General features: G+C 34.5%; 1 long non-coding RNA gene across 1 annotated transcript; it reads right to left on the reverse strand.

The window, feature by feature from the left end:
• Positions 1 to 25: 25 nt before the first annotated feature.
• LOC129889347 (uncharacterized) lies at positions 26 to 15,852 on the reverse strand. The gene is made up of 3 exons (XR_008766888.1): positions 15,467 to 15,852; positions 6,804 to 6,882; positions 26 to 248 (listed from the first exon to the last, which is right to left on the reverse strand). It is a non-coding gene; the product is annotated as an uncharacterized LOC129889347 (long non-coding RNA).
• Positions 15,853 to 17,181: the final 1,329 nt, after the last annotated feature.

A 17,181-nucleotide genomic window follows, 5' to 3' on the forward strand; every position in this document is an offset into this window, starting at 1 on the left:
TCAGGCCACAAAATAAATGAAAAGAGGGACAACGAAGAAAAATATCTCAAAACCTGACGTTATAAGTATAAAAAACATCTAATACAATAGTCGAATCCAATATACATCATAAGTCTTTGAATAATAGTAAATACTCAAAATAAAAGATAGAACTAGTGGCGATACGGATCACATGATCTCACCACTAATCTAATAATGTGGTATCTGCTAGAAAGATCAGCTTTCACACGGGATACTCTGATTAGGATCTGCGTCAAAAGAGAAACAAAAGTAAGGGTGAGTAAAATTCACATGTACTCAATATGTTTGACCGACAAGTATAAAGAATTAATCAAACTTATGCAATAAACTAAGAAACATTTTCACTTGCATACATAAAAGTTTCATTCCAGCATCGGTGCCGCCAATTTATATAGAACAGCGTGACTAAAGTAAGCATACAGGGACAGTTCAATATCGCATATAATCAAATAAGACAAGTAATCTAAACAACAATGCAATTTAATGCAATAAGATGATGCAATGATATGGTGGTACGGTGGAATAAATATTATCGCACAACATATTGTATACACCTGTTGAGCTAAAGCTTCCAGACAAGGACCCATGGGGGACTCGCAGTCCATATACCAAATCACAATCTCAATATCTCATCAACTTGTCACATAGCTCGTGGTCAAGTATATAAAAATGTGTCACATTTTCCTTTTCAAATTTTTTTCCAACATTTCTCAACTTCTCAAGATCAATGATATGTTGAATGAGATCACAACACATATAGAATGGAGGCAACATTCAACTCAACATATAAAATAAGGTTTAAAGTTCTCAAAACTCAACTTAAACATGATATATACCCTCAAATAGATAGCAATTAGAAGGAAATACATTGAAATGTGAGTTCACCCTTTTTGAAAATGTTTCAATATTGAAGTGTGATAAAAAAATCCCAACTAAACCCCTCAGATAGGCATTACAAGTCAATTAGCATCACAAGCCTCTCTTACACGCAAATCATGAATTACATGCTCTCAAAACAAATAGTATAACAAATAAGGCCTCCCACACGGGTAACACGGTATAATCAAGCTCCAACCCAGGTATCACAATAAAATTAACAATCTCAAATCACACTACGACCCCATCCAATAGTCTATAACATATAAATGACTAATTAGCCAATCTCAATTTCAAAGAAGGAGAGTCAAACCTACCACGAAGGCCGAAACTTCGGCAAACACAAGAACTAGACCTTTATACTCAATTGCCGACTCTGAAATAATTACCCACTATCAAGAATGGAAAGAGTTCGTCAAAAGGATTCTAACAATACCCATATTACAAGGTTTTAGAACCGGGGTCAAAATCATCCAAAAAACACATCGAAAATGGAAAGGGCAAATATGAGATTTTATTTGAAAATCATGTTCTACATAACAATGGGAGTTTGTGGTTGAAAAATTCATTAAAATTGATCAAGAAAAAAACTAGAAATCATCAAATCTTTTATTTTGAAATTGGAAAGAAAAACTCCATTTGAAATCTTGATTTTTTTAATGATTTTTGAATGTAAGATTGAGAGAAATTGATAAGGATAGATTAAATACAATTACCGAAATAATTTTCTCCGAAAAATCCTTTTCCAAATCACCTCACTAAGCTTCAAACCGAACAAAAATGGTTGAAATGGAAAAATGAGACTAATTTTCTTCTTTGGCCTAGTTTTAGGCTTAAAACTCAATTTTTAGCCTAGTTTTCTCAAATCGAAAAATAAAGTCCCGAGGCTCTAAGTTAATATTCAACTAAACCAAACTCGATGTTCCGGACGCAACGAAACTTATAAAATTTCCATCCGATGCTCGAATCTTAATATGTTGACCATAATTAACTATTTTAATAAAACTCTCACTCAAAGCCACAAATTGTCGTGCCAACCATCTCCACATCACAAACAAAGTATGAAAATGCTAAGGGGAGGGAAAAATAGTTATTCTTCACAGAAAAGTAATTATTCAAGAATTGGAACATTACATCATCCACCACTAAAATACTCGTTCGTTCTCGAACGAAAAGTAAAGTAAAGTACCCGTAGAGGTGAAAAGCTGAGGATATCTACAATGTATGTCGGACTCCACCTCCCTGTAGCCTCCTAAACCGGTCGGTGCCTTCACTGCACCTTCTCTGAATCAATATGCTTTGATCTCAACTGTTTAGTTTGCCTATACAAGATAGCAACAAGCTCCTCCTCAAATGACAAGTTCTGATCCAAAGTAATTGATTCCCACTGAATCATATGAGAATCATTATTACGGTATCGCTTAAGCATCGATACATGAAATACAGGATGAATAGCTTAAAGGTTTGGAGGCAAGACTAATTTATAGGCCACTTTTTCATACTTCTCTGAAACCTCAAAAGGGCCAATAAACCTCGTACTGAGCTTTCCTTTTCTCCCAAACCTCATCACACCCTTAGTGGGTAACACCTTGAGCAACAATCGCTCACCAATAGCAAAGGATACATCACAAACACGCTTATCAGCATAACTCTTTTGCCTACTCTGGGCAGTCACAAGGTGTTATTGTATCAACTTCACCCTATCCATGGCATCACTCAACAAATCGTTATCCAAGGTTGTACCCCAAATAGTCAAACCATCCCACGGGAGATCTACACCTCCTCCCAGATAAGGCCTCAAATGACACCATCTAAATACTTGAATGGTAATTTTTGTTATAAGCAAATTCCGCAAGAGGAAGAGACTGATCCCAATGACCGTCAAAGTCCAAGACATAAGCTCGGAGCATGTCCTCAAGTACCTGAATAGTCCGCTCTAACTGACTATCGGTCCGAGGATGAAAAGTTATGCTCAACTCAAGCTTGGTACCCATCTGCTCCTGCATAGAACTCTAAAAATGAGAGGTAAACTATGTTCCTCTATCACACACAATAAAAACGAGCACTCCATGCAACCAAAAATCTCACGGATGTACATCCTAGCCAACTGCTCCGTATTATAGCTAATCTTCACTAGAATGAAATGGGACAATTTGGTCAACCGATCCACGATCACCTAAATTGAATCTTGTTTACCTAAATTCAAGGGTAACCCCATCACAAAGTCCATAATAATGCACACCCACTTCAACTAGGGAATGGGCATCCTTTGGATAGGACCACTCGGCTTTTGATATTCATACTTCACTTGTTGGCAATTTAAACACTTAGCCACAAAATCAATAATGTGTCTCTTCATGCCACACTAGTAATAGTGTTGTTTCAAGTCATGAAACATCTTTTCCGCTTCCAGGAGAATAGTATTAGACATGTTTGATTTTGATGTGATATTAGGTATATACTGGTTATCTCCCTATCATGTTATTTTAGATTGTTATGCTAAGACCGTGACCTTAGCTTATTCCGATTTACCTAGCATGGTATGGAAGGGTAATCCGAATTCATATTCTGAGGGCCTGATATCTTATATTTATGCTCGTCGTATGTTGGATAAGAGTTGCTTGTCTTATTTGACTCATGTACGTGATCTCACTCAGGAGTCATCTCTTTTAGAGACTACGAGGGTGGTGAGAGAGTTTATGGATGTGTCCTATAGACTTGGCGGGTGTTCCTCCTGACCGTGATATCGATTTTTTGATAGATTTGGAGCCGGGCACCAAGCCGATCTCTATTTCTCCTTATTGGATGGCTCTGATGGAGTTGAAGAAACAATTGAAAGATTTATTGAAGAAGGGATTATTCAACCTAGTGTATTATTGCCTTAGGGTCCACTGGTCTTATTTGTGAAGAAGAAGGATAGTACGATGAGGATGTGTATCGACTATCGATAATTGAACAAAGTCACCATCAAGAAAAGGTATCATCTTTCTCGCATTGATGACTTATTTGACCAACTTCAAGGGCATCGGTATTTTCTAAGATTGATTTAAGGTCAGGCTACCATCAATTGAGAGTTCAAGAATCTGATATCCCGAATACTAAATTCAGGACTCATTATGGGCATTATGAGTTTAAGGCTATGTCCTCAACACTAATACACCGACTGCTTTTATGAATTTGATGAATCGGGTATTCCAACCCTGTTTTGACTCTTTTGTGATTGTGTTTATTGATTATATCATGGTTTATTCTAAAAATGAGGCGTGTTATATCTGAAAAAGATGATTTAAAATTAATTTTAACTTTATAGAAAAAAAATCAATTTTAGAAAAGATGAGTCGACACTTAATTTTTTAAAGAAATTAAAAAAACTTAATTTAAAAAACCCTAACAGATTTAAATCTTAAAAATTCAGAAAAAAAAGAACGGGGTTCTTATTTCCACTTTGAGAAGGTGTTAAGCATTCAAAGTGGCCGCTAACGCGCGATTATCCGACGGTTTGAAAATTATTTAACTAACTTTTAAAATTATTAATTTAAAAGAAAACAAAGACTTTAAAATTATTTTTTTGGAAAAAATGATCAAACTTAAACATTGAAAATAATATACATGAATAAAAAAATAAAGTTTACCAAAAACCTAAGTAAAGATAGAAAATCATCTAAAGAGTAATGAACATGAATTGGTTATCTTTAGGAAAATTAAATTAAATTAAAATAAATTAAAATTAATATCTAAGCAAGCATAAATAACATAAGTAATTAATTATTACAATCCGAATTAATATAAATAATTTTCGAAAAGGGAGTTTCGAAGGGCTGCAAAACTGGTAACCATATGGCAAAAGCATCTTTTTGAATCGAATGGGCTTTTGTGAGAAATGGCTCAGAGTTTTGGCTTCTGTCATTTAAATGGTCTTTGAATACAGTTCGCGGATGTAGGTATCGTTCACCTCGCGTGAAGGCTCGCTCAGAACACGTACGTCTACGAATTTCTCAAGTGTGAGCTCGCAATGCTATGCTGCCCTTCCCTTATTCAAGAGAAAGCGGGGACTTTCTTTTAGCTACCGGCCGATTGAGAGGCCGTTCCGCCCCTTGTCCCCGAATATGGGAAATATGTTCTCAAAAAATCGTTGGAATCGGTCTGACCTATGAGACTACTCGAAAGGAGGCTTCCTACCAGCTTTCTATAAGTAAGCTCCCTCCGACAGTCCCTGGACGACTCTCGGTTCTTGAGCATGTTGGGGGTCGTTTAGTGGCGTGCAGGGAGTAGTCGTTTTGTTGCTGGTAGGTGTGACTATGTGAGATTTACTGCACCATCAAAGAAGATTTGCCAATGGAATAGCTTCATCCAAAAATCAAGCTAATAGTCAGGCAGTTTCTAGGGTCAATTGAAGGTGCAGATGAAGAAGACTTGGATAAAGGCACGTATGAGTAGCAGAATGGAAGATTGATTCCATTTTCTATGAGTGAATAGGGCCATACTTATTTATCATTAGAAAGACTTTCGAAGATCGGCTTTGGTCCTCAAGGAAGGAAGAAAAGGCTCACATATTCACCTGACAAGGCATGACAAAGATAGTAGACAGTCAGCTCTCTTACAGCCAGTTACTGCGATTGATTGGGTCAAGTGGCTGAACGCCCCTCTCTAGATAAGAAGCAGAATGCGCAGGATGGGAATGAAGGTCGAGGAGGCAGGGAAGAAAAGGTTATTCGCTATTGGCGCGAAGCCTTCCACTATGGACCGAGACTACGCAAAGGTAGAACACCATAGAAACTTGCCTGGAAGAGGGTTAGTCTCAAAGCAAATGAAAGCGGTTGATTTGATGCTCTCCGGAAAAAGGAAGAATTTCGCACGAGATAACAAGGGACGTTAAGGAGGACGTGGTAGAGGTGATAACCGTGACACTTAGTTTCTGTACGTCTGGGCTAAGTTGTTGGGTCATCTGCGTTTTGGGCCTTAAGCATAATTCCACTATATATCGCAGCTGTATACAAACTATAAATCGAAATATATATACACTATTTATAGTGTATACAACTTTATTTCTATGTATCAAACTGTATACACACAGTATATCACCTATTTTTCCCTGTATCTGTTATATATCACTGTATATATATTGTATATCAGCGTATACAACATTGTATTCTTGCATATCAGACTATATATATATATATATTGTATATCAGTGTCAACGACACTATTTTCTACCTGTATTTCGTATATACAACCCAATATCAATATATAAATCATGAATATTACCTATTTTTTTTTCATTTATCAACTTTTCAGCAATTCAAACAAGATGATGGAAGACTCAAAACTCAACAATATGCAACGATGGGGTCCAAAGATGGACTCGAATTGATATCACATGCACCAAAATAAAATTACATAAGCATTTACTTATTTTAAGCTAAATCAAGAAACATATCATGATATTTTAAGTTATCAAATTGATGAGCATCCTAGAAGTGACTAACAACATGCATATATGTGGACAAAGGAAAGGAAAGGAAAGAAGAAATATATTCAAGTAACTAAAGAACACGGATTTAATATATACGCAATACTAACTCAAATTTTAAAGAAAGAATTAAATTAATTAGGCAATGAAAGTTCTAATTAAATAATAACTTTAAGCATATTTTTGTTATTTAAATCATGTTAAAAGAAGAAATTAAAAACATGAAAATCTATATTGTCAAAGAAAACTATTTGGAAAAATAATGAACAAAACTAAGATCTTTCATTAAATAATTCTAACACATGCTAACTATAAACAATTTCTATCATTAATCTAATTATTCTTAATACATGCTAACTAAAAAAACAAGACTACGAATCAACTAAATATAAAACATAAAATAATTAAATAAAATAAAGCTAAGAAAAGATTTTACCTATTTCCGGATAGCAAAACTGAAGACGATGAGTGAAAGACAACTACACCACCACCCAAGAGTTTGATTGAACTCCAATCTACAAAAAAAAAGATTAAAAACTTAGACTCGAACTTTCGTGGGTTCGACGTTATAAGAACATTGTTCTTAACCTAAATTTCGACTTTAATCTCCTATTTTCCTTGAAGAAAAAAGTATAGATTGAAAACTAAAAATTTTCACAACTTTTAGGCTGGGAACAAGAGTTCAAAATGCTAGCTAAGTTAAGAAAATTTGTAACTTTGGAGTGGCTAAAAACCTCCCACTTCTTCTCCCTTCTTAATAAGAATATAAACCTTTATATAGGCTCCAAAAAACTTTAAATTTTCATACAATTTTCGATATGGAGATTGGGATTTTTTTTATTTTTATTTTAGAAAAAACTAAAATTTTCAAAAATGCAAACTATAATTAAACTAACCTAACTAACATTGTATTTAGTTAAAAATAAAATCTTTTTGAGATGATTTTCGAATAACTACATAAATAGTAATCAAAGATATAGTTTATAGAAATATGTATATTATACTAAAATTTATAAAAAATAAAATAAAAATAGTTAAAAATAACATGAAAATATCTTTGTTTTTATAAAAGCTAATTATTTCAAAAAATATTTGGAATTCAAAGAAACTCGATAGCTAATTTGCGTTCTGGAGGGTCAAAATTGGGTGTCAATAAGCCAAACCATGTTAGTTACTTGAGGGTCATCCTTCAGAGATTGAGAGAGGAGAAGTTGTATGCAAAATTCTCCAAATGTGAGTTTTGGCTCGAGTCTGTGGCGTTCTTGGGTCACGTGGTGACCAAGAATGGTACTATGGTTGACTCGACCAAGGTTTCATTTGTTCGTGATTGGATATGACCTACTTCAATTACTAGGATTCAGACCTTTATTGGGTTGGCAGGCTATTATCATCTGTTTATTCAGGGTTTCTCTTATATTGCAACCTCATTGACTAGGCTAACTCAGAAGACCATGGTATTTCAGTGGACTGATGAGTGTGACACAAGCTTACAAAAGCTCAAGGAATTATTGACTACAATACCTAATCTAGCCTTACCCGAGGAGGGTGTGCCTTTTATTGTATTTTGTGAAGCTTTGAGAGTCGGTTTGGGTGGTGTATTGATGCAAAAAAGTAGAGTTATAGTTTATACTTCTTGACAGTTAAAGGTACATGAGAAGAACTATCTCACCCACGACTTGGAGTTGGCGACAGTGATGTTTGTTCTGATGTTGTGGAGGCACTATCTCTATGGTGTACACTATGAGGTCTTTGCCGACCACTGTAGCCTTAAGTATATCTTTTCTCAGCTGAATTTGAACATGAGGCAACAAAGGTGGTTGAAGTTATTGAAAGACTATGACATCACCATTCTTTACCATCCGGGCAAAGCTAACGTGGTAACGAATGCCTTGAGTTGCAAAGCATCTAGTATGGGTAGTTTAGCCTTCCTTAAGGCGGATAAGAGGCATTTGGCTTTAGAGGTTCAGTCATTGGCTAGGCAGTTGGCCTGACTTGATATTTCTACACATCATAGCATTTTGGCTTTTGTGGAGGCTAGATCTACTTTGATGGATCATATTCGCACACACTAGTTTGATGATTACAAGCTGAGGACATTCGAGACAAAGTATTGGAAGGTGAAGCTAAATTGACCTCTCTTGATCCGGAGGGAGTTTTGAGGACTAATGGTCGCATTTGTGTGCCCAAGGTTAGTGATTGGGTACATATGATATTGGAGGAGGTTCATTGTTCCAAGTATTCTATAATCAAAGAAAAGTTCAAAAATTGGCGAATTCAATGTTTCCATATCCCTCCGGGCAGGAAATCATATATTGAATAGAGGGTACTCCACCCTTGTAGAGGATCACCTGGGAGCGGCAAGGATGTTTCATGACCTGAAACAATACTATTGAAGGTGTGGCATGAAAAGAGACATTGTTGATTTTGTAGCTAAGTGTCTAAACTGCCAATAAGTGAAGTATGCGCATAAGAAACTAGGTGGTCCTATGCAAAGGATGCACATTCTAAAGTGGAAGTGGGAAAGCATTACCATGGATTTGGTGACTGGGTTACCCATGGCATTGGGTAAGTATGACTCTGTTTGGGTGATTGTGGAACGATTGACCAAATCAGCTCATTTTCTTCCGGTGAAGACTAGCTACAATGTAGAGCAGTTAACTAGGATCTACATTCGTGAGATGGTTAGGTTACATAGATTACCTATCTCTATTGTGTCAGATCAAGGTTCGGTGTTCACCTCTCACTTTTAGGAGGCATTGCAGTGTGGTTTAGATGCTTGATTAGACATGAGTTCAACATTTCATCCCCAAACTAATGGCCAATCTGAGCATACTATTAAAGTGTTAGAGAATACTTAGGGCTTATATGATTGATTTTTCGTGCCCGATGGGACCAATACTTGTCCTTAATAGAGTTGGCATATAATAACAATTATCAATCTAGTATTCAGTTGGCACCATTTGAGGCACTGTATGGTCATAGGTGTCGATCACTCATTGGATGGTTTAATTTAGTTGCGGTGGATGCATTGGATACTGATTTACTTAGGGATGCTATGTAGCGAGTACGCTTGATTCAGATTAGACTATTGACAGTCCAGAGTCGTCAAAAGAGCTATGCAAATAGGAGGGTTTGTCCCTTAGAGTTCATGGTAGGTGATTGTGTGTGGCTCAAAATATCGCCCATGAAGAATGTGATGAGATTTAGGAAGAAGGGAAAGCATAGCCCGAGGTTTGTTGGTCCATTTGAGATTCTGAGGAGAGTGGATGGGGTGGCTTATGAGTTGGTATTTCCCCCTACATTATCAGTTGTCGATCCAGTGTTTCATGTCTCCATGCTTCATAAGTATATACCGGATGAGTCCCGTGTGATTTCTTATGATGCGGTAGAGTTACGTCCGGCTTTGACTTATAAGGAGGAGATGGTAGCTATTCTTAACAGGCACATTCAAAGGCTCAGGACCAAGGAGATCGCTTCAGTTAAGGTATAGTGACGACATCGCCTTGTTGAGGAGGCGACTTATGAGTTAGAGTCTGACATGCGGGCCCGGTACCCTCAGCTTTTTGAGACTCCAGGTACCTTTCTCTATCTTATGTTCGAGGATGAATATTATTTTAAGCAGTGGATAATGTAACGACCTTGAAGATCATTTTCAAAAATTCTTGAGAAATTATCATTTTACCCCTTTCATTAATTTTTCCGAGTGTTAATTAATTGGTTTAGGTGGTTTGTTTTGGTAAATTCTTAAAAGGTTGTAATTGAGTGAGTTTTAGAGTTTTAGAGGGTTAAGTTGTTTCTAAGTGTGGTTTTTGATACAACCCAGAGCTATGGGTCTCAAAATGGGATACCGTCAGTTACACCGACTCCAAAATATAGAAATTGGTCTAGAAGAGTTGTCGGAATCAAATTTGGGGTTGATACGTAGATTTAAGGTCTTAAGTTGAAAATTTTGATTTTAAATGAGTCAAGTTTGATTGGATTTTTGATACTTCCATTGGTTTCAGTGGGTAATTTTAGGCCTAAGAGAGGCTTCGTTATATTTTTCGAAAGTTCCAAGGGTATTTTGGTTTTTTTGAGGTTCTAGTTGGTTTATTGCAACTTATTGAGTTTCGGGTCAAGTAGACCTTGAAGTTGAATTCCGATAATTCTATTGAGTCTGCAACGTCAAATTTAGTAGGAGTGCATATACAGTTTATGTGTACGATACCTCGAATGAATCCCAAGGGGTATTTTGGAAACTTTGAGACTTGGTGAAAAATTGGGATGTGTCTGTGTTCTGGTGCCTTCGCTTTCGTGAAAGGGAGGATATTTGTGGGGGTCGCTTTCGCGATTGTCGTGATAGCGATCTGGAGTTTGCGATCGCGACATTTGAGAGTCCAAAAATCAGACTTTGAGTCTTTTCTTTCATTTTTAAGTCTTTGGAGCTTGGGGAGGCGATTCGAGAGAGGTTTTCGAGGAAACTTGTTGGGTAAGTGAATTTTGACGTAAAAACTTCCATTTTCATTGATTATATGGTGATTTAAACTCCTAATTTTGTTTGTTTCAAATCCCAAATTTCTTGGTTTCTTCCTAGTCCGAATTTAATAAAAATGGTGCTGCTAATTTGATTCCTACTATATTTTTATGGATGTTTCAACCATAAGTTCCTTATTACTAGTAAAATGAAATTTTCCCATAAATTTCCAAATTTGACCCGTTTTGAAATTAATTAATTTTTTGAACTATTTTACCTCAATTCTGAAATCTATCAATATGGGTGTCATTGGACTCCTTGTGATGTGTATGTTCATTCTTAATAGTGGATTGTCAATGCGGACGTTGAATTCGAGGGTTTATCATCCGGTAGAAGTGTTCAAGTGCGATTTTGACGATTGAGGTAGGTTTGGCTATCTTTTTTTAGACTGAGTTGAGGTAATTAGTTAATCCTATGTTATAGACTTTGGTATGGGGGTGTAGTGGAGTTTGGGACTATTTAACTACTTGTGATGCCCGTGGGGGGCTTATTTGTGTTGTGTAGCCCGTGTGGGGGCCTTAATTGCTATCTTATCTGTGTTGGGACTGTGTGATCTATAGCTTAACCGTGTTAGAGATGTGAAAATGTTATTTGACTTGAAATGCCCGCTTGAGGGGTTGAGTTGTGGGTTTGAGCACAATTGAGTACTGAGTTGTATCTTAAAAAAGGTGAACATTCATTTTAGTAAAAATCCCTTTCCATTGCTATCTATTGAGGGTGAATCTCATGCTAAGGTTGAGTTTAGAGAACTTAAACCTTGTGTATATATGTTGAGTAAAATATTGCTTTCGTGTCACGTGTATTGTGATGCATTCATCATCATTCATTACTACATTGATCTTGGGAAGTAAGGAATTGTGAAAGTCTTTTTGAGAAAGAAAATGTGGCACTTTATTAATCCTTGACCAGGAGCTAGGTTGCAAGTTGATGAGATTTTGAGATGTGATACAGTATATGGACTGTGAGTCCCCCCTGCTCCTTGTCCGAAAACCTTAGCTCGACAGGTGTATACAACAGGTTGTGCGACAGTCTTGATTTCACCATACCACCATATCATAGCATCATCATATTGCATTGATATTTGAGATACTTTACCTATCTAATTAACTGTGATATTGAAATGTATTTATGTGTTTACTTTAATTGCGCCATTCTATATAAATTGGCGGCAACGTAGCTAGAGTGAGACTTTTTTGTGTGCAGGTGGAGGCGTTCCACAGTGTATTTCATAAATTTGATTAATTCCTTATACTCAGTCGGCTTAACGTACTGAGTACATGTGGATTGTACTCACCCTACTTCTATGTCCCTTTTAATGCAGATTCTAGCCTGGGAGTTTCATGCAACAGCTGATTCTCTAGCGGTCTTGTAGCTCCAGATTAGTGGTAAGATCCCGCAATTTCAGATTGTCACTAATCTATCTTTATTTCTCAGTCTATAGTATTATTCAGAGACTTATGTTGTAATTTCAAATTCAGGCTTTGAATTAGATGTTTTTTACACATATGACACTAGATTTTTGAATAATTTCTTTGTTGTCCTTTTTATATCGTTTATTTGTGGCCTGACTTCCCTTTGAAAATCTCGTATGATTTTATTTTTAGGCTTACACATCGGGATGGAGTTTAGAATGTGTGCCATCATGACCTTGATTTTTGAATTGTGAGAAGGGGATAGTCTTTAAGAAAAATGCATCATATACCGAGTTGTATACTCTAATTGCAAACCAACTTGGTGTTGATGTGTCTATAAAAATACTGAAAATTGACCTAGATCAACTAGATTAAAGTTTATCCTATCAATTGTTTCAGCAATTGACTCTGTAAATAGGATGAATGTATGTATGTAAAACAATAATGCAATCTTCAATGCATCATCATCGTTATCACCCCAAACCTTGTTATTAAAATTATCAATCAATTCAAATTCAGTAATAGAATCGCTTCCTTGAAAATACTGATGAAGAATGTTTGGTTCTTCAATGTTGAAAACAAAATAAGACACATTATCAGAGCATTTCAGTCCAGATATAATTGAGAACTTCCTGCGGGTAAAACGAAGAGTAGTGCGATTTACGTATACAACAAGATTTACGAACCGTAGAAAGGTCCGTAGAAATCAAGCTTAAAATCAACTTTCTAAAGTTTGATTTACGATTCCATACGACCTGTAAAATTTTCTACAACCCATAAATGAGTCCGTAGAAATTCAACCTCATACGAAATTTTAGGACTTAAGATCCATGAGCCAACATGACGACCCGTAGAAGGATCTACGGCCCATAAAGTAACTCATAAATCTCACGCTAAAATTCTATCTCTGAAGTTCATTCTGCAGACACATTTCTATGATCCGTAAAAGCTTCTACGAACCGTAAAATGCATCTGTAAATTAAGACTTCAATAAATTTTTAGATTTTTAATTCTTACTCAGCTTTACATGGCTTGATCTGGACTTAGGAATTTCTAAGACGTTACAGAAAGTACTATCCGAAGTCCAACTCGTGAAACTCATATCAATTTTTCGATTTTAGAGTTAGACTCCACAGGCCCATCTATAGTATGCAATTATTTTTACGGGCCATAGATGGTGTCCGTAAACTTTCAGCAAAACTTAACTTTTTTACTGGACTTTTCTAACCTGATCTTAGTTAGAATTTTTAGGGTGTTACACATGGGAAGTAAAATATATTATTTGAAAATTATGTATTGTAAATTACAATAGTTAACAATTTAAAATATTTAAAAGAAATATAAAAAGGGGCTAAATTTTAAAAATCTATTTATGTCACATAAATTGGAACAAAGGAAGTAATATAAATTATTTAAAAATTACATAAAAAGTACTATAAATGCAATGACTAACAACTTAAATTATTTAAAAGACATATAAAAAGGGGGTTAAATTTTAAAATTCTATTTGTGCCACATAAATTGGGATAAATGCAGTAATATATATTATTTGAAAATTACGTAAAAAATACTATGAATTACAATAATTAACAACTTTAAATATTTTTAAAAAGTATAATAGTGAAAGTGGTGATGTGGAACTTAACAACTCAAGGGTAAATATGAAACCAAAGTTCGATAACAGAGTCCAATATAACCAAAAAAATATAACGAAGGGTAAATATGACCCTTACAAGGGCAAATATGACCCTTTTCCCTATAAAATTATTGATTTTTTATATTTACTTTGCTACTCTTTATGAGACAATGGTAGAAGTAATTCTTTTGCATTATTTAAACATGTTTTTTTTTTAGAAAAAGCATAACAAAAAATTATCAATATTTTTCTTTGCCTTGAATAATAATCAATATTCACTCTCCTGCAACTTAAGATAAATATGGATAAAAAATATCCATACATCAATATTTTTAGGAATTTTTTTTTCATTCAACCATAATAAAAAATAACAAAGTTATCCACTTTTATTTTTTCATCAAAAAATGCAAATAGATTATAGAGTTAAGGGCCGAAAACACATTTAAACTATACCACTTTATTGAGTTTCATACCTGAACTATTGAGAGTGCGAGTTTTCTACCTGCACTATCATTCAATGATGAGTGAAACACACCTAGTCGTTTACTAGACCAAATATTTGTCTAGAAATGCTTCTAGGCGTGTTTGTCCATTAAATCTTCGTTCACTTGACAAATATACAACTATATTTGCTGACACATTATTATTTTTAATATGCTTAAATTGACTTCTTTAAAATCCTAAACTCTCATCCTTTCAAGTCGGAGATATCGATGCCACGACAGAGATGGGACCACGACAACAAAGGTGGAGAAGAAGATGATAAATGTCACGATTGAAATAAATTAATTTATACGATGATAGTTTAACCGTTAAACTTAACTTTTAACCTAATATTAATTTATTTAGATTTGCCAAGGGAAATTATTTTTCCACATGGAAGAATTTTTAAACAAAAGAGAGCATACACACATCATAAAAAATTAGTCGATGTGTATTTCATTAACTATTGAGTGATAGTTCATATAGAAACTCACTCTTTCAATACTTCAGGTATGAAAGTTAAAAAATAATAGATAGCTTAGATGTGTTTTTGACCTTACTAAATCATACAATATATTATTAATAATGTAGAAGATGAAAGAAACAAAGAATAAAGATGATTATAGAGAGATCACTATTAACAGGGGAAGATGAAAAAAAAATAAGCAGGTAATAACTAATGAAAAATCTAGTACTTACTGATGGCAGAGATAAACCTTGGTGGATGCCTAGTGGTTCTGGACAATTCAATGTTGGGTCGGCATGAAAATTGTGCAGATACAGAAGGAGACTATAGAGAATTATCTTTTTAGGTATCCTTCTTAAAAGAATTTTTATTGGGGAAGTATTGATCAGAAGGCAAGTTGAAACAAAAACTATAGTAGAATAACATCAACCATTCAAAATTAAGGTATAATCTCAATATCTTATTATGCGGCTGGAAATTTGTCTTCTTTAACAATGATATCAACTCCAATAGGGATCAGTCTATTGAGAGGATAAGTTAAAAGCCACAATAATATGAAAAATGAGAACATCAAGTAGAGAATTCATACTTATCTTGATATGGTTTGAGATTCGGGTCATCTTTCAAAGATGAAATTCAAGCTCATTCTGAGCTGTTTAGATTTGTTGTGGTTTCCATTGTCACTTTTCTCTTGAGCTAACATAGATCTATCACATTCTATTAAAAAATCTTCATTGGTATTGAATCATAACATCTGTGAAAATCTTTGATGTCCAAATGATTACAGCCAAACATGAGTGTCTATAGATTGTTGTTGGTGGCCGGAGGTGGACGAGCTCGGCGGAGACGGTCACAACACCGACGATTTGAAAGCTGTCGGAGGAGCTGGAGTGTTGCTCCGGATTTTTCTAGATATTGCTTTTAGATTTTTGTTTTTCTCTTGTTTTGATTAGATTTTTTTCGGATTTGGGCCACTTTTGGGCCTAGACCATTGTAAATATTTCTTGTTTTGATTTTTATTTAAAAACTCTTTAATTTTTAAAAAAATCTAAACAAATTTACATCCATAATAACTATGGGTAGATAGAATAATTCTCCACAATTAGGTTCAACGTATTAAAAATTAATTATTTAATGAAATGTTTTTTTTTCTTTAAGGATAAAAATTAGTAATCAACTTTTTACGGATATTTTAGAAATTTAATTGTTTTTAGAATCTCCCATTTTTAGTATTATGTAATGATTATCAAATTTGGCTCCTCTTCGAAAATATTTATTGCTTCACCGAAAGTTAATGACAACTGTCTGATGTATTTATAGCATACATACATCACATATCTCAAATTTTTCTTGTATATTTTTGGATTACACTTTATCCCGATAAGGTGTATTTCAATTGATAGTCCATTATGGTTATACACAATGAATATAATCTGAATTATTAATGCTCTTTTTTTTTTAACTCCATATAAACTCTCACACCAATTTCATTGTGTGCATATATATATATATAAAAAACTCCATTCGACGATATAGTTAATTTGCATTGTTTTACGAGTATTGTCAAAGCTTAGCTGCTTAGAAATTGAAGCACCAAGGTCTACAGACGAAGCGTATTCTTTGATCATGACATTATTTATATTGTAATGATATAACGATGTCACATTTTATTTTTTAGAATGTAGAATTAAAATTGTTATACTTGACAATTCTGTTGTTTTCAAAATGACGAAAAAGTGTCATTTATGTATTCTAAATTCTCAAAGAGATCTTCAATGGTGGACAGAGGTCGTATAACTGCGTCAAATTACTGTATGAATGGCAGGCAAAGTCTTTATCTGCTCCAAATTTCTGTATCAATGATAGACAAAAGCTTTATCTACTCAAAAGAACTCAACGAAGAATTTTATTTCTCTAAATTCCATGAAACTTCCAATAAAGATTTCAACAGACGTTTCAAATTCGATTTTAGTTGACAATTCAATGGGACAATTTTCTTACCTATGATTTCAATGGATATTTTGTATCTTTACAAGTGTTCTATGATTTTTCTCTGTTGAAAGTTGTATTCTATTTTTATATAATTTTTCTGAATAAACGTGATTCACACTGAACTTTAGCAATTCCAAGTACGAAACAGATGTTATATCATTGTCATTTTAGTTAATTAAGCTGTTATATATACACAAATACATTTATTTAAGCGCGAAAATATAATATTTACACAAAAATTCAAAACAAATTACTACTGCGTTTTGTAAATACACAAACTATATCGCTATTTTTCTTAATCATAGGCAAAAC

This window comes from Solanum dulcamara, chromosome 5 (genome assembly GCF_947179165.1).
Source record: "Solanum dulcamara chromosome 5, daSolDulc1.2, whole genome shotgun sequence".
In the NCBI taxonomy this organism is placed as follows: domain Eukaryota; kingdom Viridiplantae; phylum Streptophyta; class Magnoliopsida; order Solanales; family Solanaceae; genus Solanum; species Solanum dulcamara.